The sequence below is a fragment of the Notechis scutatus genome, chromosome 6 (genome assembly GCF_049901735.1).
Source record: "Notechis scutatus isolate UNSWTSFEM ecotype Mainland chromosome 6, rNotScu1.2, whole genome shotgun sequence".
Taxonomy (NCBI): domain Eukaryota; kingdom Metazoa; phylum Chordata; class Lepidosauria; order Squamata; family Elapidae; genus Notechis; species Notechis scutatus.
The window spans coordinates 1,566,655-1,592,456 of NC_142014.1; the positions used below are offsets into that span (position 1 = coordinate 1,566,655).

At 44.5% G+C, this 25,802-nt stretch overlaps 1 long non-coding RNA gene across 1 annotated transcript; it reads left to right on the forward strand.

Annotated features, from left to right (window-relative positions):
* The first annotated feature begins 21,107 nt into the window (after nt 1–21,107).
* LOC148130087 (uncharacterized) lies at nt 21,108–25,134 on the forward strand. Its single transcript, XR_015750241.1, has 4 exons — nt 21,108–21,180; nt 23,086–23,183; nt 24,875–24,964; nt 25,043–25,134. It is a non-coding gene; the product is annotated as an uncharacterized LOC148130087 (long non-coding RNA).
* Nucleotides 25,135–25,802: the final 668 nt, after the last annotated feature.

Consider the following 25,802-nt stretch of genomic DNA (forward strand, 5'->3'; position numbering starts at 1 on the left):
ATGAATTCACAGTGCAACATTGTGCTTAGGAGGGCTATGACCTTTTCAGTCAGGCTATTCTATCTTTCCAGGTAAAATACATGGAAGAATCATATTCGAGGTTTAGTGTTAGGGTTAGGGTTGGGATTAGGGTTAGGGTTAGGTCCCCATGAAGTCGAGGCGGAAAATGAACGTCGCCAATGAATTCACAGCGCAACATTATGCTTAGGAGGGGTAGGGTTAGCGTTAGGGTTAGGGTTAGGGTTAGGTCCCCATGAACTCGAGGCGGAAATGGATTTGTGCAATGAATTCACAGTGCAACATTGTGCTTAGGAGGGGTATGACCTTTTCAGTCAGCCTATTCTATCTTTCTAGGTAAAATACATGGAAGAATCGCATTCGAAGTTTAGGGTTAGGGTTAGGGTTGGGATTAGGGTTAGGGTTAGGGTAAGGTCCCCATGAAGTCGAAGCGGAAAATGGATGTATCCAATGAATTCACAGTGCAACATTGTGCTTAGGAGGGGTATGACCTTTTCAGTCAGGCTATTCTATATTTCCAGGTAAAATACATGGAAGAATCGCACTGATGGTGGGACGGAGAAGGTGGTTGGCATCCTCGTCCAATATTTACGATGTTTTGTTAACCACCGACAGAACAATTGGGTGACTTACCTCCCTTTGGCGGAGTTTGCCTTCAATAACTCTCAGCACACCTCCACTCACATGACACCTTTTTACGCAAATGTGGGTTTCCATCCGAGGTTTTTCCCATTGTCGATCTTGGATTCCCCGGTTCCCGAGACGCAGGACTTTTTGTCGGAACTGCATTCGGTTCCCCAATTGGTTTCACAGCAATTGGAACGGGCTAAGGCGGACTACAAAAGGTTCACGGATCGTTCGCGTCAGGCGACGCCTCCGTTGGCTGTGGGAGACAGGGTGTGGTTATCCACGAAGCATCTACGGGTCGACCGTCCGGTCAAGAAGTTGGACCATCGCTTCTTTGGTCCCTTCCGATGGGGTCGGTCCCTTCCGACCATTGGTCCCTTCCGAGGCGGTCATCAATCCCGTTGCTTATCGGCTCACCCTAGCGCGCTCCATGCGCATTCATCCTGTCTTCCACTGTTCCCTTCTGGTTCCTGATGCCCCATCGTGTGCTCTCCATTCCCCCCACTGGTATGGTTTCTCCATCTGTACCCGGCGATGATCCCGCTGCTGACGACACGGTGGTCAGCATTCGGGATTCTCGCTGGCTGAAAGGACGATTTCAATATTTCGTCGAGAGGCTAGGGGATGAACCGGAGGCTCTTTCCTGGGTGGATGCTTCCACGGTTCACGCCCCAGACCTTATCCGGAGATTCCATGAACAGTTTCCATTGAAACTGCATCCGGATCGTCAGACTCGGGGAAGGGCCCTGCGGTGAGAGATAGTGTTGTGACTCGGAGGTTTGAGCCTGCTCTGTTAGAAGACACAGACTTGAGCAATAAGGAAGAGGAGGATTTGGCCTTGAGGTTTGAGCCTGCTTTGCTGGAGGACACAGACTTGAGCCATGAGGAAGAGGAGGATTTGGCTCTGAGGTTTGAGCCTGCTTTGCTGGAGGATTTGGAATTGCCTTCCTCCCCAGGACCTTCCTCCCTGGTTGTACCTCAGGTGTCGGCAGATAATCAGGAGGCGTAGCGGAGCCTCTGGCTGAGGATCAAACTGAGGAATGTTGGTTTGATGCAAGGCAAAGACGCAGGCATAGGCGTGAGATGCAACGCAGAAGGAAAGGACAAATCAGGGACTGAGATTAGAGACTGACACGCCCTCGGGGAATAAAAGGGGCGTGTTAGCTCTGGATTCTCATTCGGGACAATTTGTTAATTTGGGATAGAAGCTTCGACAAATTCTGTGTGTGGCGTTTGCCTGTGATTTATGTTCTGGCTTTATTATCGGACTTGGCAGGCAGCTTGTGGGAGACTGCCAAGGACTTCTCCAGCCAAAGGAATTTAACCCTGTCGTTACTGGTCTTGTCTGCTTGTTTATATTCCTTTGGAAACTTGGACTCTCACCTCGTGGGCACAGGTGAGACATAACATATACATATATACATTTTGCAGCAAAAGTTGAACAATGGTTACACATTTTTTTATCCCCTAACATTGACGTGATTACGTGTTACAGTACCTTCTTCGTTCTTTTAATGCTTTAATTTCACAAAATACTTTATGATTATACGCACGTCTTCCATAATTTCATAACTTATCCAGTTGACAAGTATTGCCTTTTTCTTTAACCTTATACCAAGTATCTATACCAAGTATATTTCTTTTCTTATACCAAGAATTCCATGTTTTATAGTAATCACTATCTTGGTTATTTTTTAGTAATTAGTTAGGCTAGCCATCTCTGCGCACTCGTGAATATTTTTGATGACCATCTCCTCTGAGAGAGTAGTAGACAATTTCCAATTTTGTGCATAGCTTATTCCGGCTTCCGTTATAATGTGCAAGATTAAATATTGGTGTTTTTTTTTCCCATTTTTGAATCTATCATGCCTAGCAGGAAGGTTTCGGGTTCAAGTTTTACATCTTGTTTAGTTATGTTTAGTATCCAATTTCTAATGTTTCTCCAAAACTTCTGAGCACATGGGCACATCCACCACATGTGAAAGTATGTTCCCTGGATGCAGTTACACTTCCAACAATTTGCCGGGAGATTCGGGAACATCTTAGCCAGTCTCGCAGGTGGCAGATGCCAACGGTAAACCATTTTATACAAATTCTCTTTGTACGAGACTGACATGGTTAATCTGTAATTTATTTGCTAAATATGTTCCCACTTGTCTAATTCAATACTGTGGCCCACATTTTTAGCCCAAATTATCATACATTCCTTGACTGTTTCTTCTTTTAATTTATAGTCCAAAAGATACTTGTATATTTTACTAATCATTTTCCTTTCCTCTCCATGCCAAATCTTATCTAATTCTTGCTGAGTCATATTAAAGCCAAATTGTTCTTTATCTTTTTTATAATGTCTTTGTATTTGTGCATAGGGCCACCATGCTATTTCCTTTCCTTGGATTTGTATTTGATTCCTACCCTGTAACTCTCTGGTTTCATGTAATAAGTCTTTGTATCTTACAATGCTATCATGGACTAAAACGTTTGGATGTGTAACTGCCTCCATTGTAGATAACCAGAGTGGGTTGCCTGGATTATTTTAAAATAGTTGAAATTCAGGTATTTTTTCTCTTCCCAAAGAAAGTTCAGCTGTTGTTTTGGGGTGTTTCAGGACATCTGGCTGGACGCAACCCTACTTCATCGCCCTACACGACACAAGGGGACTATTGAGAGGGCTGAAAAAAGTGAATTATGACTGGTCATCGCGCTTATGACTTTGCACTTAGCCACGCCCACCCGGTCACATGACCCCCCCTAGCCACACCTACCCGGTCACACGACCACCTAGCCACACCCACAGAACCGGTAGTAAAAAAAACTGTGACTCCCCCCGCCGTGTTCCGCTGGCTTACCTGTGGGGGACGGTTGCTGGCGGATGGCTGAGGCGGCAGGCAGAGCCTGGCAGGTAGATGGCTGCCAGGCCTGGTTGCTCTTCTGGGACCACTGGGGGAAAAAGACCCTTCTTTAGAAAGAGAAACTATCTGACCCCAATTAAAGACATTGATTTTGATGAGAGCTTTATATCTCAGGTGGGTTTGAGAGAAGCGTTGGGTCTTTATTTCCAAATATTGGGTGCCAACTGGTATTTCTGGCATCTCAACTCTTCACCCTCGCCTGGAAGTGCAGACTACGGAATAAAAAAGGGAGGTTTCCATCTTCCTCCGTCTCTCTGTCCTGAAACCAGCATTTCATAGGGAAAAAAATCTAGCTGCAGCCTCTGCTGGCATCATTTGTCTTTCCCCTTTTCAACCCTCCTTTTGAGAGCCTGGCAGGTGGGAGGATTGAACAGCCTCCTAACTGTTTTGTGATATTTTAGTCCTCTCAATAAAGTTATTTATACCTTAAATAATGGAATACCTTGATTTCCATTACAGCCATTTTCTCCCAGGACAGAATTAGAGGGGAGAAACTCTTACTCGTGGCAAGTCCATTTACCACATTAAGAGGCACCAAAGTTCACCGGCTCCAACTTGGAGACTGGACTAATTATGAAATGAATCATCCATTTAAAAAAAATTGAACAATGCTTAACAAACAATATAAACCATCCTGGTATATAAGCATACAAATAACACCCACCCACGATGGCTGGGCAGTCCAGATGTAGTAAAAGATAAGTAAAGAGGTGGGGACTGCACACATATTTACCACATACCTAAAATACTCCCATATCGTGGTCTATTGCTAATGAAATAAACTATAAAATCCACCCAAATTTCATTGAATTTTCGCCTACATTCATCTCGCCTACGATGGATTTTGCATTTTTTTTTCTGATGTAGTATTCAAAGAGGCCTTATTAATCCTCTAAATAGAATACCTTTATTGTCATTGCATTCCACGAATACAATGAAATTTGAAAGCTACTCCAGCACAGTGCCCCAAACACTACAACCCAATCATACTACAGAGAATAATAATAATAATAATAATAATAATAATAATAATAATAATAATAATAATAATAATAATAATAATAATAATAATAATACGAAACCACAAACGGACTGTTTGAATCAGGACAATTACTGCCTTGAAAAAGAAACTGTTTCTCAATCTATTAGTCCTCATTTTAAGACACCTATAATGCCTCCCTGATGGTAACAGTTCGAAATATGAATGTCCAGGATGAGAACGGTCTGTGGAGATTTTTAGTGCTCTAGAGAGGAGTCTGGTCTTCGCAATCTTTTCCAAAGAAGAAAGAGAGCAACCAATGATTTTTTGTGCTATTTATAACTCTCTGGAGCATCTTCTCATCCACTGCAGAGCATCCAGCACACCACACCGTTACACAGTATGCCAGAATGCTCTCGATGGTAGAACGGTAAAAAGTAACCGGCAACTTCTCACCCAGACCACTCTTTTTCAGCAGCCTCAGAAAGTGTAGGCGCTGTTGGGCCTTCTTGGCAGTGGCCATAGTGTGAACCGACCAAGTAAGGTTGTCGGAAATATGAGTTCCTAGAAATTTAAGACTATGAACTCTTTCCACAAAGTCTCCATTGATAAAACTGACTCGTCTCCCCCCAGAGAGGGTCTCTCTGAGTGGGGCTGCACCCTCAGTTGTGGGGAACTTTAGCATTACCTACTTTAATAAATGAGAAGAAAGCTGGATAGATATGGGGTATTTTTTAAGTTTAAGCAGCAAATGCAACAGATGAAAGCATTTTATATAAGTTTTGTCTAATTTCCTGCAGAAACTCAAATGAAACACCATATAAAATGTATAAATGTATAAATATAAAACACCATATAAACCAGACTTGAAATTCTAGAACTAGAAAACCTTGAATTACGCCGTCTTCGGTCTGACTTAAGCATGGTATATAAAATCATACATTGCAATGTCCTACCTGTCAGTGAATACTTCAGCTTCAACCATAACAACACAAGAGCACACAATAGATACAAACTCAAAGTAAACCGCACCAAACTTGATTGCAGGAAATACGACTTCAGCAATAGAGTGGTCGATGTCTGGAATACTCTACCCGACTCTGTAGTTTCTTCCCCAAACCCCAAAAACTTTAACCTTAGACTGTCTACTATTGACCTCACCCCTTTCCTAAGAGGTCTGTAGGGGGCGTGCATAAGCGCACCAACGTGCCTACCGTCCCTGTCCTATTGTTTCTCTTATTCTTTTATTTTTCTTATATGTACCCATTTCATGTATTCACAACTATGTATACACTTATACTTATTATCTTGTAAACAATTGGCAAATCAAATAAATAAATAAAAATAAAGCGTAACTATTAAAGCTAAACCGGAGACCTTGAAAGCTGCCTTAGTTTGGCACCCTGGTTTGGAACTGGGTTAACCTTGGACTCGATGGCGTAAAGGCTGGAATCGTATTTATGCTTTTGAGGCTGCTGTGAATCAGATACAAATGGAGCAAATCCATGAGCTCCTTACAGGCAGAACTTGGACAAAGGCAGGAGGCTTAAAGGGTTTCATCTTCCCCACCCAGGTCCGTTACAGGCAGTCCTGGACTTATGGCCGTATCTTTAATAATGCTTCAAAGTTACAACGGCCTCAGACAAAGTGACTTACAACCTGTACTCGCACTTACAACCGTCGCAACATCCCTGGGGTCACCTGATCCCAATGTGGGTTTTTTTTTGCCAATTTCAGGCATTGGGGAAGCCAGAGTTGCTCAACCACAGCCTGATTCACTTAATAACTGTGTGATTTGCTTAATGACAGTGGTAATTCACTTAACAACCTTTGAGAGCTCTGTGCAGTGAAATTTCATTTTAATCTATGTTGATTAGTCTATAGTTAAAGTGACGATCAAGTTTATTCTATTCTATATTCTATATTCCATTCTTATTCTATTTTGTTCTTACTCTATTCTGTTCTATTCTATATTCTCTTCTATTTTATTCTATTCAATTCTATATTCTATTCTAATTCTATATTCTGTATTTTATTCTAATACAGTCAAGATGGAGGCCCGGAAACATCATCATGGCAACGGGGTATATTTTTTATTAGCTGAGACCTTTTGCTGCTTCTTCGGGCTGATCCACTTGGACAGGGGGATTCTGGGCAGGCAGAGAGTCTTTGGAACTTCTGAAATCCTGGGGGGGTCATTCTTGACCTTCCTGGGAGCTGGTGAGGGAGCCGCCCAGGAAATAGGGGGGCGGTTGTATCTGAGCCTTCATGGAGGGAAGGAGCCTCCCTCTCAAACCCCTCACCTGCTCCTTCTCCAACGGGGTCTTCGCCCTGCTTTTATGGCCAGAAGTGCCTGCAGGATGGCAGGTCTCTCACTGCCCCCCCCCTCCTCTGGATGCCTCCTGGAGGCCAAAAGACTGGCCACCCTCCTCTCTGTGGAAGTCAGACTGGCCAGCAGATCCAGGGAAGGGCTGGAGGGCAGAGGGGACTCAGAACATCTCCGTTGGCGCTGCAAATTCCCTCCCAGTTCTTGGACCCCTCCAGCCATCGCTCGGCTGAGGTCGCAGCAGGGCCAGGGTGGCTGAGAATTGGGATAGAAGGTGCCACATAGACTCAACAAATTCCAGGATGGAATTTGTGTTATATCACAACAGTTCTCAACAACTGGTTCTTTTCTTCTTTTTCTTCTTCTTTTCCTTCTCCTTCTTTTCTTTCTCTTCCTCTTCCTCCTCCTTCTACTTCTTTTCTTCTTCCACTTTTCTTCTTCTTTTCTTCCTTCTTCTTCTTCTTCTTCTTTTCTTCTTCTTCTTCTTCCTTCTCCTTCTTCCCTCCTTCCCTCCATTCAGCCGACCCAGGGAGTTCGTGCAACCGCCTCATTCGCGAGGATCGCCTCCCTTCTCTCCTCGGACAGCGGATGGCACAGAAACGCCGCCTTCGCTTCCCTTCTGTCGCAGAGGGAGAGGAGACCCGTCCTTGTCTCGGGCTTCGCTTCTGAAAAGACGCCCCAGAGAGAGAGAAAAAGGCAGCGAGACGCCCCCACGGGCCCCTGGCTCCCATTCAGACGCTCCCCGGTGCCCGGAGGCTCCCGAGGGAGAGGAACCGGCTCCGCGTCTCTCGGGGGCTGGGAAGAGGCCGAGACCGGGAGGCTCCCGACAAAGCTCCCGCAGACGGAGGAGTCCCCTGGGGAGGAGGAGGGCCGGGCAGCGCTCCGGCTGAATGAGGGGGCCGGTGGGGGCTGTCCTAGCGGGAGACTTCGGGGACCGTCGGGCAGAGCGGAGGGCGAGGAGGAGCTGGGATGCTGGCGGCCCGATGGGGAAGGGAAGGAGGGGCAGGAAAAGGCGACCCTGCTGGCCGGCTGCTTCTCCGCAACTCCGCCCCGCTCGCCCCTCCAGCTGAGACCCCCCAGCATCCCTGCTTAGCACCGGAGACGCTCCAGCCGCGCTGCCAGCCGAGCCGTCGAAGCCGCCGCGGGAGACTAGGCGAGTAGGCAGAATAACAGAGTTGGAAGGGACCTTGGGGGTCTTCTAGTCCAACCCCTGCTTAGGCAGGACCTCGTGGATTCCCCACTGCTGAGGGCCACTAAACTGTTCTTGGGCCCCTTCAGCTCGCTTCTCCTGCGGCTCCTCTGCCGCCTTTCTCGGGCGCTTTGCCCGCTGCTCTCCCGCTCCCTCCCCAAGCACGAAGCGCCCCTCTCCTCCCGCCCTCCCCGACAGACAGCCCGGCTCTCCCCTTCTCCTCGCCCGCCCCCCTTGGCCCAGACCAGCCACCCCCTCCAGGGACCCCGAAATCCTCGCCCCCCTCCTCACCCCCACCAAGACCCCTCGCCGCTCCTCTCTGAGGGGAAACGGAGCTCTCAGCCCCCCCCCCCCCCGCGTTCTTTCTCAGCGCCTGTCTGGGTAAAAGGCGCCTTTTCTTTTGAGCGTCTCATCCAATCACAGCGCTCCTTGTTCCTTTGAATCTGTGGTAGAACGAGGAAAATAACGGTTATAATGACGGCGCCCCATCTTAGTCTCTTCCAAAGAGGCTCCGTTGTACAATGAGGAGAATAACGGTCATAATGTAAAAAATCCATGCAAGTCTATAGCCACCAGCATGTCTTATAATGGTTCCCATAGTAAATGTTTTGCTATGTGGAAAAAGCACAAAAAGCCACAAACAAAAAGCCACAAATATTCCCTAAATAATAGGGGGGGGCGGGAGGGCTGCTGAATTCCCCCGGGGGAGCCTCTTCCTCAGCGGCGGGGCTGCTCTGGAAAAGGGGCGCCAGGCGACCTGCCCGGATGGCGGTCCTGGAGGGAGGGGACCTGGTGGCAGCCCCCCGCTCGGTGGGGCGGCCAGGGAGGGACCCTCGGAGAGGAGGGGGAGGCTCCTGCAGGTATGCCGGCCCCGTCCTGTCCCCGGCCTTCCAAGCGGTGGGCAGCGGCTTCCGGGCCCCGGGGGATCGTCTGGATAGCCTCGCAGGCCTGGGCACGGAGGCCTCGTGGGGTGGGGGAGGGGTTAGGGGGTCCTCCTGTCGCTCAGGCGGGCCGGTTCCGGGGCTGCCCGGGTGACTGGAGCCCGCGGAGGTCGGACGGGAGGAATCCGCCCCACCTGAACCCCAATGCAAGGCAGGTCTCTCCCGCCGGAGTGGCTTCTCTCCTCTCTCTCCGCCCCCGAGGCTCCCTCGCCTCCTCCGGGGTTGCCGCCTGTGGTTGGCGGGATGAAGAAGGGCCCGACTCCCCCCCCCATGACTTCCCAAGAGGCGGAAGGTCTGGGGGTGGACGGGCCCCTCAGCCCCACAGCCAGGGCGAAAGGCAGGAGCGGAGGGTCCCTCGGCTGCCCCTCCTGGCTGCTCAGCCCCGCCGCCCCCGGAGGAGAGACTGGGGGGCGGGGGCAGAGAAGGCCGGGGGTCCTTTCAAAGCCTTTGGGGGGGGCAGTTTGGAGCTCTTGGCAGGGAAGCGGTTGGGGGGAGTGGGTGTCACTCCTCCTTTCCCTCCTTCACCTCCCCTTCTTCCCACTCCTCTTCTCCCCTTCTCCTTTCCCCTCTTTCTCTTCCTCTTCCTCCCCTCCTCCTCTTCCTCTCTCTTATTTGCCTCCACTCCCATTCCTCCTCTTTTCCCTCCTTCACCTCCCCTTTCTCCTTCTCCCCCTCTTTCTGCTCCTTTCTTTTCCTCCTCCCCTATTCCTCTTCCTCTCTTCTCTTGCCTCCTCTCCCACTCTTCCTCCTTTCCCTCCTTCACCTCTCCTCCTTCCCACTCCTCTTCTCCCCTTCTCCTTTCCCCTCATTCTCTTCCTCTCTTTTCTCTTGCCTCCCCTCCTTCATCTCCCCTGCCTCCTTCTCTCCCTCTACTTTCTGCACCTCTTTCTTTTCCTCCTCTCCTCCCTCTTTCTTATCTTGCCTCCCCCTCCCTCTCTCCCTTCCCCCTCCTCCCCTCTTCCTCCCCTCCTCTCTCCTCCCCCTCCACTTCTCCCCCTTGTCCCTCACCTTCCTCCCCCTCTTCCCCTTCCCCTCCTGCCCCTCTTCTTTTCCCTCCTCCTCCTCCTCCTCCCCTCCTGCTCCTCTCACTTGTCCTCCTTTCCCTCCTCCCTTCTCCTTTCTCCCCTCTCCTCTTCCTCTCTCTTCTCTTCCTCTCTCTCTCTTCTCTTGCCTCACCTCTCCCTCCTCTTCTTTTCTTCCTTCACCTCCCTTTCTTCCCCCTCCTCTTCTCCCCTTCCTCTTTCCCCTCTTTCTCTTCCTCTCCCCTCCTCCTCTTCCTCTCTTTTCTCTTGCCTCCCATCCTTCTCCTTCTTTCCCTCAGTCACCTCCCCTTCTTCCCATTCCTCTTCTCAGGCGGCTGAGTCCTACATTTCCTCTTCCGACCATTCAGTGACTGAGGGCTCCTCCTGCTCTTCTCTGATGGGTCCATAGGCAGTGTCTCCTCCACCTGGACCTCACCTGCTTGCCTGCTGCTTCCGATTGGGCCCACCTGTTTCCAGACTTCACCTGCTGCTCCTGGACCTCACCCACTGCAACCAGATCTCACCTGCTTGCCTGCTGTTGCTGATTGGGCCCACCTGTTTCCAGACTTCACCTGCTGCTCCTGGACCTCACCTGCTTGTTTGCAGCAGCCAATTGGGCCCACCTGCTCCTGGAGCTCAGCTGCTGCTCCCAGACTTCACCTGCTGTATGCCATTGCTGATCAATCATCATCTCCCACTGGATGGCCACAGCAGGTCATTCAGGTCTATTACTGAAAGAGAAAAGGGATGGAAGAAGAAGAATAAATTTCTGGTTTTAATGGTTGGTGGTTCCCCTCCAAGACTAACCATCCCAAGGTCAAACTCCCAAGCAAGGAAAAAAAAATACCCGAGACCAGAAACCAAGTCCTGCTCACTCTCAGTCTGTCTGTCTCAGGCTCTGTCTCAGGGCTCTGGCTCTGCATCCCTCTTCCTCTCTCTCTCTCTGATCCACTTAAGTTTTCATAGCCTGCATGCCCCCCCTCATCAACGGAAAAGAGTCCCAACACAATCCAGGTATCCAGGTAAGCTAGAGATCAAACAACACTTCTCCCTCTACTCAACCCTTGACCCCTCCCTCCCTTGGAATCCCCCCCCCTTTCAGCTTAGAAGGGAAGGTTAACAGTTTAGTGGCCCTCAGCAGTGGGGAATCCACGGGGTCCTGCCTAAGCAGGGGTTGGACTAGAAGACCCCCAAGGTCCCTTCCAACTCTGTTATTCTGTCTACTTGAAATTCTGTCTACCTGAAACTGCCAGCAACCAGCCGTGGCAGGAAAAGCACAGATCACATCCCTGCTCAGAGTTGGAAGGCTAAGAATAAACCACCTTTGGTGTCCTTGCCTGGGTCACGAAGCAGAGCCCTGAATGTGAACCGTAGGCTCGCCAGATTCTGTGGGGCTTTCTGAGAAGTGACCATCCAAACTTTGGCTCAATCCCACCCATGTCCCACAGACTCGGCCATCAAATAATACCTTCACTCATGGCAGAAAATCCATTCCTCCAAAGCAGGCCTGACAGGTTCACCTGCTATTTGCAAAGGGAACCTCCCGTACAAGATGTCAGCTTTGGAAGCCATCTTAGTACCAGAAGCTTCCATGCCGCCACATTCCTGTGCCTGGGAAAGTAGAAGGGGGCATTTTTAGAGTGTTGGTAGATAGACACCATAGCATTCTTCCTTTCAGTCAAGGTCATGTTATTCCTGCGCCTGGAGGGGGAGTGGTTAGAGGGATGTTTCAAGTTGGGACGGATGGTGGTCCATGTGAGGGCAATCTGGCTGCAACATCTGTCACCCCATTGATCGCCAGGGTTGATTTGGCTGGTCTGGCTGGCTAGGCGAGGACCATGTGATGGACTGGTGGGTTTTGGACTTTTGAATTTCTAAGGGGAAACCCGGAACTCTCAGATTCGGGTTTTCCCAGATGTGCCAGTAGAACTACTCTAATAAAAGGAACCTTTGAGGAAACGCCTGTCTCGGAGTCTTTCCTTGGAGTTGGGCTTTTCTGGGACCCTGACAGAAGACCTGGGGTGCAGCCTAAACGGAAGGCTCTTCCACTTCATCCCTTTCCCTTGTTCAGCGACCGGACAGACTTTGGAAGCACCATCCTTCTTTGGGGCATCTTCAGTGCACACCCCAAAGGGGCTTTTCAAAAACAACTGGGATGTCTTGGTTTTTTCCTTGAAAACATTTTGCTTCTCATCCAAGAAGCTTCTTCCGTTGTGACTGAATGGTGGGGAATGGAAGGACGTCTCCTCTTTGCAGCCGTTTGGCGGTGAGCATTGCGAAGGTCAGCCATGAGCTCCCTGGGAGCCCTTGAGGCCCCCGGGGGATTTATCTGCATCTTCAGGGTCACCTGAATCAGAGGGCAAATGGAGGGGCACCTCCTTGGAACTGGGGCACTGGAGATGACCTTTGAACACCTCTCTGTCCAAGGTCAAAGGGATCAAGTGGATCACTCAGCTCCCTCTCAACCCACCATCTCCCCTCCTCCCCTTCTCTATCCCGGATCCTCTTTTCCTTTCTTTCATGAATCTGACTCCCTTCCCTTCGATCCCTTTGCGTTCTATTTTGGGAGGTGGGACATGGGAGGCAGCTTTCTCTTTATCCACTAGTTTAGAGTAAGGACAGAACAGGGAGGGGGACTTTTGATGGGGGGCCTTCTGACAAGAGGGCAGGGGCAGCGGTGGCCTTCAGCCGGTTCTGGCCGGTCCTGCAGAACCGTTAGCGGAGATTCTGAGCAGTTCAGAGAACCGGCCAATGCCGCCTCTGACTGGAGATTTCACAGCCTCCTTCCCCTGCCACGCCCACCAAGCCACGCTCACAGAACCGGTAGTAAAGACATTTGAATCCCACCACTGAGCCCGGGGTGCCATTCCTTTAGTTGGCTGTGACTAAGCAAAGCCCGGGGGACTTGTCATTATGGTGAGGAAAGAAGCGGGTGGTCAGAGTGATGGGGAAGTGGAGTTGGAAAGGACCTTAGAGGTCATCTGTCCGGCTGCCCAGTGCAGGGCCTGCTAGGGCAGGTTGCTCAACCTTAGCAAAGATGTCTGGACTTCAACTCCCTGAATTCCCTGTCCAGCACTCAAGGCCCTCAGTCCCCTTTCCAGGCTTTAGCTGTCCCTCACACTGCCTATAAGGGGCAGTCTACAGGCTGGCCTTTCAGTCCCAGCTCCCCTCCAGGCAGTGAGAAGAAGGGCTAAAGCGGGTGAGGGAGCTGAGTGTGACTTTCAGCTCTTTATTTAGTTCTTAAAATCTGTCTTAACCGCGGAGCCGCGGCAGCCTCTTTTATAGCGGCTGCTCGCGGCCAATGACGGCTCCTTGAATCTCCCGCCGATCTGGCGGCCCAATCACAAGGCGGCAATGCGCACCAATCCGAGTGGCCTTTCAGAACCAATCACCAAGCAGTATTTGTGGACCAATCAGAAGAGGGTATTAGAAGTATGTAAATATAGAACACTCAGCTCTGCCTTTACTTCTCGTTTTCAATTCCTTCAGTCTTCCTTCAAATGAGTTATCTTCTTTTACCTTAAATAACCTTCTTCCTGTTCTCTGAATCTTATTCTCTCTTTTTAAAAAACTTTTTAAAAGACAATGTGTGAAAAAGGGAGCTTACCAGAAAGGGGAAATATTTTTCTAATAGTTTTACACATTACTAGATTCCAGCTGTCTGATGAAATGGATAACCAAGGTCCTAGTGATATGACCCCCTCCTAATAAGGATTTGGGCTTAATATACTTAATACACTTTTAGAGATGCTGAATAAAACCCAAATGGATGAAGACAGATGATGTCAGCTATGATTAGTTGTGGCATCTTTTAGGTCTTCAGGTATAATTCTTTTTTCAATTAATGACATAGATGTTGAAAGGGTAGCTTTATTAAGATCCACTTCTATCGTATTGATCTACAATCTGAACCCCAACTCAAAAGACTCTTCTTGTTTTCATCAAGTGGGTCAGAATTCAATTTGTGCTTAATTCTCCAGTTAAACTCATTAGGAAATCATGTTTTAATTTGTTTAGACAGTATTGGTAGTATTTTTAAAGAATTTTCTGTACTGAAATATTAATGTTATTGGGCTAGAAGCAACCTTCCTCCTTTGGATAATTTAGAAGGGCTCAAAATATATTTATTTTTCTCAGGCCTTTTAATGCCACCATTTTAGAATTTGTGTTTAATATCCATTCTCATTATTCCTCTTATTCTACATTTCATGGAGATCAGTGGTGTTTTATTGCATCTTGTAAATCGCCAAAAGTTGTTAAAGGAATAGGCAACTTACAGCTTTTAAAAATATATAATGTGGATGAGATGCAAATCCATGCACCTAAAATGAATTAAAAAGTAGACAGTTAGCTGGTGCATAATCTCTTTTAGTATCCCAAGTTGATGGTGAAGCTTCTATCTTCTCCATTCAAAATCAATCCAGATTCTATTCTAAATTGGCTCTTTTGTTCTAGCAGGCAGCTGTACTGACTATCAGCCCCCCCCCCTCGAGAAGAATGGCTTCCTGCCTTAGTCCTAATAGCATTTCCACAGGTGGAAGGGACGTTGAGTGGCTGCATTAGTTTTTTCTATGTTCAGCTGCACCACAGTTGCCATTTAATTTCATCAGCCATTGCAAGGTGTGTATGTGTAAGACTGAGCCTGCATCACACAAGAGGACTGTTCTTAAAATAGGTAAGTAATTGATCTTAGCAATTCATTTTTGTTAAAGTTTAAGATTCTAATTGCATTTTAAGTGTATCTGTCTTTAGCAGATAGACAATGTTTCTACAGCAAGAGAAGCTTTAAGTTTCTTTTCTATGATCTTGGGAACATAATTGACATAATTGTTTCCCTTCATGGAAAGTGGAGAATATATGAAAACAAGTCCTATTATTAAAACAAAAAACAAAACTGCCTTGTATGTCCTACTCACTTTGTGCTTCTCCCAGCAGGCCCAAAATGGAAAACTGAAGCTTTGACCTCCAAAAAATTGTCCCTTCTACTCTGGAATAATACTTGCATCTGTCTCTGGCCCAAGTTATCATTATTTTTTATTTATCGCAAAACTCCCACAGATAAGCATTTCAGCACTTAACTAGTACTATCTTACAAAATAAGAAAAAGAAACTTTGCTTTAATTGCTTTTTAAAATGCCCAAACCTTTCAACCTATACCATGTTCTTCAGCAATTATAAATATTTAACCAGGGAGAACCCAAATCGAATGGATTGATGTCTGTTCTAAATACCTTAATTCAGTTTCTTGAGAGAATAATTTGTGGTTTTCATAAGTTGGGGTGAAGCAATAACAAATCTAAGAAAATTGAAATCCAATCATACTATGCAATAAGGAGATTTTATTCTGAAGAACAAAAGCTCTTTTCTCAAGGGTAGACTATGGAGAAAACGGGCTGCAGGAATTTGGTTTTATAACAGGACTGGTCCTTTGTGTGAACTTGGGGTTTATGTACATGTTGGTCTCAATGTGTCCTTCCTATGCAATTCAGGATGCCCCTGTTCTGAGCTCTGATCCTGTGTGAAATGTGGAAGAGGTAGGAACTTTGCCCTCAGATAGGTAGACTCCATCTCTGGCGTCTCCCCACCCCACTCTGAGGGAATTCCTGTCTTCCCAGGGAGCCAGTGAGGTACCAAGAAACGAGGGGAGGCAGATTGGAGATCTTTTAAGCTTCTAACATTGGTAAAAGCACATTGAATCAACGGTGTTAATTATTTTAAAGCTCATTTGTCAAGAGATTGACTGAGCTACGGCTCATATACTTAGTCCTTTACAAACCATGCCTCAAAGATAATTTAGAGCCTTTTAAAACCTTATCTTCAGTTCTATTATAGTAACAAGGAAAATAAGTTAGATCCAATGGAGCATCGGTTGGAAATTAAGAACTAAATTATTATAATTATTTATTCCACTGATATTAACAGACACTATATAAGGTGGTTTCTACACAATGAAAAACCGAACAATCATTTCCAAAGATGCGAATCCCACTTTTTTATATCATCCAATAAAATTATGGTGTTTAACCCTCTCATCCCTATTAATTAACACTGAATAAAGAGTAAGGACATTTTTTAACTATATGAAAGAATCTCATGTAATGATAGCAATTTCCTCAAATAATTAAAGAATGGCATTTCACATGTTGGTCTGTCTTCTCTCCTGCTTTAACCATTCACTTACAGTTGCTCTTCTCACACAGGTTTGCCTTAGCGCAGACAGAAAGGCAGGAACATAGAGGAAATTTTATCCTATAGACATACATGTTTAAGGCAGGAATGTGGGATAAGATAGGTATCCCACATTTTACCTTCCTACAAATGTTAAAGTTTAATTTATTCAGAAGCATCTGAATAAATTAAAGATATGACAATTTTCTCCATAAGAAATCTAAGAAATATGGGGGGAAATTATCATCTTACAGAATTGCTTCCTACACCCTTCATAATAAGATTCTTTATTTGATTAACCTGTTTAGATCAGGGCTGTCAAACTCGTGGCCTGCGGGCCGGATGCATCACGTGCTGGCCACGCCCCACCTAGTTTAGCAAAGGGGGGGAAAGTCCCGATATGTCATGTGACAATGCCATGACAACATGAGTTTGACACCCCGGTTTAGTTTACAGCAGACAACAAAGAGTAGGAATTAATCCGTAAACAACATTTTATACCGTACCATAAATTCTTTGAAGTGGCTGCTTCCAACAACCAACCTTCAACACAATTTTCTGGCTAAGTAACTAAAATGATTTGACCAACTTTGAGTATAACTTCATTTATTCAGGGCAGACACTATCCCTGAATCATTTTCCAAAGGTGATTTTATACTTTTTCAAATAATTTCAGAAAGATACATTTCTTCTCATTTTAAAAAGAAGCCTAGAAATAAAGAGAAGGAAATATATTTTCTTTCCCAAATTGATTAAGAGATTTTATGTAAGAATAACCCTATTGGGGGTGGATTTTCACAATAGACTATAACAGTACTTTCATGTACATTTCATCCCATGTTAATACTTCACTTGTATTTCTATAACAGAACACATTATTTTCACTTTAAAACTATCCTACCACATTCAACATTTTGTCCACGGATGCAGTTACATTATTTTGTTTCTTGTTTGAATTTTACACCAGAAAACATCATTGGAATACAGCTGCCATCTGCTGGATACATGACTTGCTATATTTTTCTATCAGTTTCTGAGAATGTTTTCAAGTCAACCTGATAGCCATATCAACCATATATTATGCCAATCTATTTTCATGTACATTGCCCTCTTTGAACTTGGGGTCCATTAATCTCCTGCCAAATGGTTAGACTGTCACCATTGGTCTTAGTTGTAGTGTCCGGGGGTGTCCAACCTTGGCAACTTTTAAGATTTGTGGACTTCTATTCCCAGAATTCTCTAGCCAGTGTGGCTGGCTGAGAAATTCTGGGAGTTCAAGTCCACAAGTTGTCAAGGTCCACAAGTTGTCAAGGTCCACAAGTTGTCAAGGTTGGGCACCTCTGTTGTAGAATATTTCCTCCCCACTCCGGACTGTCAAGCAAAAGAGGAAATGCCATTTCCTTTATAAATTAAAAGTATTGCATTACAGTGGAAAATAGTTTAGTCTTTTCTAATATACTTACTGGTAAGTCTGGCAGGTAACTCAATATGTCATTTTATAAAAATTCTCTTTAAGTTTAGAGCATAATGTAAATTTTAGTCCATTTAGCCAAGTTTTTTTTATCATTGTTCCATTTGCATATTGTAAGCAAAGTTTTGGCCCCTTTATCATACATTATTCTACTCCTTTTTCTCTCTCATATGTCAACAAAACATACATTTTATGTATGTTTCATATCATACATCATACATTTTTAGATACATTACAAATCATACATTTTAGCAATAACATTAGCATATCTGTAGCACCTAATTCAGTATCATCATTCGATTAATAGTTGACTGGAAACTCCTTGCAGAGTTTTTGCATGAAATGGGGAAAATGCACTTGTAACAGATGGTTTTAATGATTAAAAATGGTCAATAGAAAAGAGAGCTTTTTGTAACCAGAGTAAGAGATAATTTTATTATATCTGCTACAGAAGAAATCAGAAGCTTCTTTCTATCTTTTTATTGTTTCTCTCTGTACTTTTTAAAGTTTTCCTTCTTTCTCCCTTTATTAGTGTTGTTTTTATGTTTTCTTTAAAACATTTAAAAAAAAAAAAAGACAGTGATGTCCGGTCAACGAAGCAATCTGGACCATGCTCACAAAACAAACTCGACAATCCTGGGCAGGGGTCTCCAACCTTAGCAACTTTAAGACTTATGGACTTCGACTCCCAGAATTCCTCAGCCAGCGACTTTAAGACTTATGGACTTCAACTCCTAGAATTCCTGGCTGAGGAATTCTGGGAGTTGAAGTCCACAAGACTTAAAGTTGGCAAGGTTGGACACCCCTGTCCTGGGGGATCTGGCTTCACGCCTTGGCTAAGCCCAGCAACTGAATTTCCACACAGTGGCTGAACAACGCCCGGCAGACCCGCCCAACACGGTTTCCCAAGGCGACCACTGGAGGCGCTCTTCTTCCTCGTTAGGAGCGTCGCAGCCAATCCGCTTTCCCTAGCAACGGTGCCCGGTTGACCTTAGCAACGCTTGGCGCAAACTGCAAAAGGCAAAGCGTTTCGGCCAGGCAAAGCGCGAAATCTTGCGCTCGCCCACTTTTGCCAAATGGAAGAACCCCCCGAAGACCAGCCAGGGGCCCCAACGTGCCTGATGTGGACGGGGTCCCCCGTGAAGAGAGTCAGCCGCTGGGTCCGGCTCCGGTGCAGCCCCAGCGAAGCGCCGTCTACCAGCCTGAGCAGCCTCGGCTGAGCGTCTACGACCAGCAGCAGGAAGGCCGAGGCAACGTCTACCAGCCCCAGCAAGCCAGAGGCGCCCTCTTTCAATCGAGGGGCACCATGGCGGATTCGAGGGCTGGCGTGTCTTGGCAGCAGCTGCCGCAGCAGCCACCCAGCTTCCTGGATCAGAGGCCAGGGACCACTTTCCCAACCTCGGCATCCAGGAGCAGCCAGATCCTGCAGTCGGACAGTCACGGCCCTTATCAGCCCCAGGAACCTGGCTACCTGTCCCAGCTGGGGATGATGAGTTTATACGAAGACCAAATTCCGGATCCGGGTCCTCGGGCTCTGGCGATAAAGAATGCCAAAGCCTACCTGTTGCGAACCAGCGTCAAAACTGGCGTCAGCTTGTGAGTAGTAGAGGAATGGAACCAAAAACTGCCTCGGCCAGGAAACCTGCACCCGCAGGTGCCAGTGATTCTCGGGCAGGGCTGTGTTAATGCCTGGGCCTGATGGGCACTTGCCCCTGGGCCCCATACTAATCTGTGTACATCGGGGTCCCAAACGTGGCAACTTTAAGACATGTGGACTTCAACTTCCCAGAATTGAACTGGGAGTTGAAGTCCACATGTCTTAAAGTTGCCAAGTTTGGAGACCTCTGGTGTACGTTAACCCTTCAATCCACCTTGCGTCATATAAATAGAGCAAGCTATTGCTTACATTTTACTGAGTTTTTAAAAAATTAATACTAACCTGCAAATATATGTTTCATTGTATTGACCGTTTTTATTCCTGTGAGTAGTTGTCATAGGGGCCTCAGTACACTGCTTTGCCCGGGCCCCTTAATGCTGTTAAGACGGCCCTGTTCATGGGGAAAGAAAAAAAAGAAACAAGATTAATTGCAGGCAGTGTTGGGTTTGCCTACTACACTCCGTTTAACTTTTGTGGTTGTGGGAAGCCGGCCATTGTGAGTTTTTGAGCAACGGCAGTCCAACCAGAGTTTAACGTTTGAACCAATGGGTACATTTTAGAGCTGGATTGGGAAGCGGACCTCACACAAAAAATAAGAAATTTATACTTATGCGATTGCTGCTGCAGAAGCCCGATAAGACACTAGATGGCAGCAAAGAGATAGAGGAAACTCCAGCCTTTTAAGTCAAAACCCTGATATTTGCAACTCGGATCTGATAAATTTGCAGAACCTGTAACTCCAAAAGTTACAGAAGTTGATCTCATTTATCTCCAAACTCTTTATTTAAAAATATTACTCCGTCCCAGCTTTAAAGATTATAAATGAGCACTGAGCTTTTAAATTAATCCAAGCTGAATAATAGTTTCCAGAATTGTCATTGGATTAGTTTGCTTGAGTAAAACCCGAGTTGTGTGGCCTGTTTTTAAAATTGATACATTTCATAAGTCTGCTATACCTGGGTAGCAAATATTTGCATCATTGCTAAATGACAGCAAAGAACTTTCAGTATCCTTTTACTGATACCTAGATTTATTGACACTCTAAATTTATTATGGCATACTTGAGGATTATGCTGTAACAAATTTAGCTCACTTCATTGGATGCATCAACCTTAAGAAATGGATTACAGACCACAAAGGCTTGTATCACTATTTATTTACAATTACATGGATATTCTGTGTTTTGTACAGGACTCAACACTGTACATAATGCTCCCACTTTTTGTTCTCCTTTTGAGATCAGTTGGACTGGGACAAAATTTCTGTCCAAACGTCACCCCATGCTTCTGTGATGGAGGATGAACTAAAAGTTAGTCCTGTTTCCAACTGTTTCCAATTTGGCAGCTGACCAAAGAAGCGGAGACACGACCGGGACCCCGGGCTCGTTTTGCAGGGTTTAAACCGAAGGCCTCCTTCAGCCAATCGGCGTCCGCTTCCGCGGTTCTTCGGCCTTCTAAGGCCCGCCTTTTTAACTCTATCCCCAACCGCCGGTTTTTTGTTTTTTAAAGGCAAATAATACGAAATATAGATAGATATACATATATCGCCACTCATTTTTCACGTTTCTCCTTCCTGGAAGAAAAGCGACCGGAATCCATACCGCATGGACTTCTCCTCTAATAATGATTAATTCCATCCCGTTTCTTCCTTTCGCCCTTGGCGACCCACCCACCCCTCTCTGGAATAATGGTTCAGTCCGCCTTGGGAGGAACTTGGTCTTGCCTCGCCAACCGACCAATCGGAAGCGCCCTGGGAGAAAATTTAAACACGGAGGCTCCGTTGGGAAAAGAAAAGACCTTTAGAAGCCAGGCGGCGGGAGGGAAGAAGGGGGCGTTACCGTTTGCGTGAGAGTGCGGCCGCTCATTGCGAGGTGGTTTTAGTTTTATTATTAGTATTATGGTTAGATAGGGGTTGCCTTTTTTTTTCTGATTTGCTCTTTCGGGGTCGCCAGTTTTGTAGCTCCGCTTTTCCTCCAGTTCAATGTAGCATTTGTAGTACGGAGCTTATGAAAGTAAGTTAAAGGGAGAGACGGAGAAGGAAGGAACTGACTTTATCTAATGTAGAGAGAGAATAATTAATAATAATAATAATATTAAGAATTAATTAATAATAATAATAATAATTAATAATAATAATAATAATAATAATAATAATTAATAATAATAATAATAATAATAATTAATAATAATAAATAATTAATAATAATAATAAATAATATAGAGAGGGAATAATAGGATTCTCCTTTCCAATTTTCCCTTTCATAGTAGGAGCTTATGAAAATAAGTTAAATGGAGAGACAGAAGGAAGGAACTGACTTTATCTAATCTAATGTATATAAGGAGGGAATAAATCCTACACCCCCATCCTCCTTCCAGGGGTCAGTATAGTGAAATGTTTAATATTAAACTGTGATCTGAATGTCTGTAGGGATTCTCAGTCCTTCAGGTCTTGGTTGTCCCAAAGGTGCTTTTTCAGGAGGTGTTGAGGTAATTCCCCATTAGGAGAATGAGCGCATACAGGGAGACGTATTTGAGAGAAGTGTTGGAATAATACACAGTACACAGATACACTGTAGAGTAAATGTGGGTTTTTACTTCCAGAAAGGTTTAAGCAAAGTCCAAAATAAGCAGTCCAAAGTCATTCACAAGTTGAATCAGTCAGTTTTCAATCCAGTAACAAATTCCAGTGTCAAAAACAGTTCAGTATCAGACTTACATTAAATCCAATAATATCAGTCAATTAGAAGAAATGGAGCAACGGCAATACTTTCCAACAGAAGGAAACAGAGACACTCAACTCAGACACACTCTCTTCTGAGACTAAGACTAAACAACCCAGGTTTCTGGCTCCATCTTATGGCTGTTTGAGAAACCACACCCAATTGCATGGTCTTGCATTCCCTTAAAGATATAGTACTAAAATGTTTATCCTGGTTTATATATTTCTTACCCAAATACCTGTTAGGTGACTCATATTCCTAACAGGAGGCAACTGAACTTTCTGGTTTTTTCTTTTGAAAACGTTTCACTGCTATGATCTGAATGATTAGGATTTGGGTCTGACCTGTCTGTTCTATCTCGTTTTCCTGAAAAGGCTTCTCTGTCTGAAATGCACTCATTATGGAGAAAATCTATCTGGTTACTAAGAATCAGCATGGACTTGATGGTGCCTAATCAATCTGAAGTGCACCAGAAGAGTCCTAATTTCCATTATTTATTTTATTTATCGAATTTATATTGCTGCCTATTCGCCCATGGCGACTCGAGGCGGCTTACAGAATGTAAAACCATATTTAAAATAAAAAACAATAAAAACTAACAAAAAGAATCAAATAAATTAATAAAGTACAATAGAACAAAACCTGGGGAAAAAATCACCCCCAACTCCCACCCCTGCCCCGACGACAACAGATCACATGAGCCATTTGGTGGTCTCCATCCCACTCTGGGTTCCCCAGGCCCGCTGGCAGAACCAGGTCTTCAGTGCTTTCCGGAAGAGTATTAGAGTGGGGCCATTCTAATCTCTAAGAATAATAAATAACAATAATCTTATTCCCATTTATAATTGGGTAAAACTCTACTCTTTCTCATGTTAGTTTACATACCAGCTGAGAGTGTGGTATGCATTTTTTGATTTCAGAAACTACAAACCTTGTGTGTGGATGAGATCCACAAACTGTTAACACTCATCAAGGGGCATATTAATTTTTAAGGAAAAGGTTTCTCTTTATTCCTGAAATAATCTAATGACCTGAAAACCCGATTCATTCTTTCAGAGAAAATGAAGATCTTGTTGATGAAAAAGGACAGGTTTCATGGAAAAGTGAAGACTGCACTGTATCACAAATAGATGGAACCAACTCGTTTGTCTTTGGTAAGCTCTTGATAACTCCTGATATGTGTATTTGTGTGGTTTTCAGCATGAGTATATGTAAAGTAATAGGAGAATTTACGAATGGAATGTCTTGATTAATTAAAATGCCATACTAAATGTAGTAACTAACCTTCTTGATCTTTGTTCATTTTATATGTGTATAGCAGATGCATACTGGTGTTTTTTTTAGGAGAAGCATTGAATATCATTCTTTGTTTTGGTAATCTGTAATCCAGTCTGTTTTTCTGGTGGCTAAAGATAGCATATATGATGGGAAGATATCACTGTTCTTTCTATGCCCAGAACAGTGACTCTTGTAAATGTATGAATGAATAATAATTCTTTGACTTGTTCAATTGCAGTGCGTGCATTGCTACATCTTCTGTAACTAATTGTTCATGTTACATTCAATATTACCTTTCATTTTTACCTCCAAGAAGTAACTGTTTTTTGAATTTATTAGCTCTAAAAACCAGGAGACTATGAATTCTAGATTTGACTAGGGCACAAAAATTGTTTGGGTGTCATTGGCCTTGTCACTTTTTCATAGCCCAATCCATCTCACAGTGTTGTTGAGAAAAGATTAGTAGATAGATAGGATCAGTAGGTTTGCCTACTGATGACAAAAGAAAGGCGAGACAAAAAGCTAATTTATCAAAAAGATGAGTAATTTTCTCTATTGATGCTTAAGCACCGAAGAGCCTGTCTTGGAATATGGTAGATTTTTACAGAGGCCATCATTTTGGTGATATATTTGTCATTTTTCTCTTTGCTGGGCAACCTAGTTGTCTCTTGAGTTTTGCCAATTAACATCATAACTTGCTATGATTGTTGTTCCATAGTTCTGTTTTCAGTAAATTTTTAAAATTACAAATGAGATTTTCCTGTTTAAGTTTTTATCTCTTTTTCGGATTTTCTGCTCTCTTATTTTTCAGCAGTTCCTTTTCTGGAAATTTTCGTATCTTAATTTTTGTTCTTCTGTCTTTGGTGAATTTTCTTACATCTTCATTTTTCCACAGAAAAATGAATATTGTGCATTTCCAGGTTATACTCAGAATAAAAAACTTTATGTATAACCATTAAATAGGATACTATATGAAGGATAATACTTGTGATTCAGCATAAGCCAAATAACTATACAAATGCTAATACTTATCGTACAGCTCATTCCCAATTGTTGTTCATTATTGGCATGATACATCCTCAAGCAATTGGTTTGACTGTGCAAAGTTGCTTCAGCTTACAAAATACTGGCAGTCATTGATTTACCACAATTGAGCCCAAGGTTTGTTTTTAAGGAAGACAAGTGAGTTTTGCTCCATTTTACGATGTTCCTTGCCACAATAAATCACTACGGTTGTTAAGTTAGTAACATAGTTAAGTGAATGTGGCTTCCCCATTGACTTTGCTCGTTAGAAGATCACAAAAAGTGATCACATGATCCCAGGACACTGCAACTGTCATAAATATGAGTCAGTTGTCAGGTGTCCAAATTTTTGATCCTGTGGAGATGCTGCAAAGGTAAGTGTGAAAAATGGTCATAAGTTGAGTTTTTCAGTGTCATTGTAACTTCAAATAGTCACTAAATGAATGGTTGTAAATTGAGGAATACCTATACCTATACCTTCCTGGTGATTTTTCAGGGACTGGGCACGGTGTCTACAAATTAAACTTTTTGCTTTCTTTTGAAGATCGTGTGTTCCACTCTAACAACAGTACAAAGGAAGTCTACCAAGGTGTGACTGCTTCTATTATCAAGTCGGCAGTTCAAGGATATAATGGTACTTTGAATAATAACCTTTTGTGTATATTTGTGCATGTGGCTATTAATTTAAACTAGTCATTCTACTTCTTTTTAGGCACTATTGTTGCTTACGGTCAGACAGCTTCTGGCAAAACGTACACAACATTGGGTACCAAAGATGGGCCAGGTATCCTACCAATGGCAATTGACGATGTTTTTAGTACATTCTGTGGAGTAAGTGATTCTACTGAATGTTTCTATTTCAGCTAACCAATGCTTTTGCCGAAATGGATATGACTGATATTGAAAATGCAGCTGAGTTCCTAGCCTCTCGTGTCAGCATTTTTCAGGCTGTATGTCATGATTGCCATCCCAGAGGCTACAAGAAAATGAATGGAAGGTTATCAGAGAGTCTCACTCCCTCTGGTTTTCCAGCTCCATGTAAAAATATGCTGGGTTGAAAGCAACTTTCCAGAGCCCGTTGTAGAAGCAGTAAATGTTCTTTTAATTTAACACAGCTTATGTATCTTTTAAAGGCGTAATCAGGGAGGCTTCTGTGTAAAGTTCTGGTCAACTGACCCAATCTACAGTGTGCACAGAGGATTACTGTGGAAGAGAAAAGAGGCTGGGGTTATATCAAGGAGGCTGCCAGAGCCAAAAGCAAATCAGAACACTTATTGGGAAGTGTGCTCTTCTGCTCACAAAAAGTTGGGGTCATAGTAGCAATAACAGACTTATATATCACTTCACGATGCTTTACAGCCCTCTCTAAGCTGTTTACAGAGTCAGCATGTTGCCCCCAACAATCTGGGTCCTCATTTTGCCCACCTCGGAAGGATGAAAGGCCGAGTCAACCTTGAGCCTTTTGAGATTTG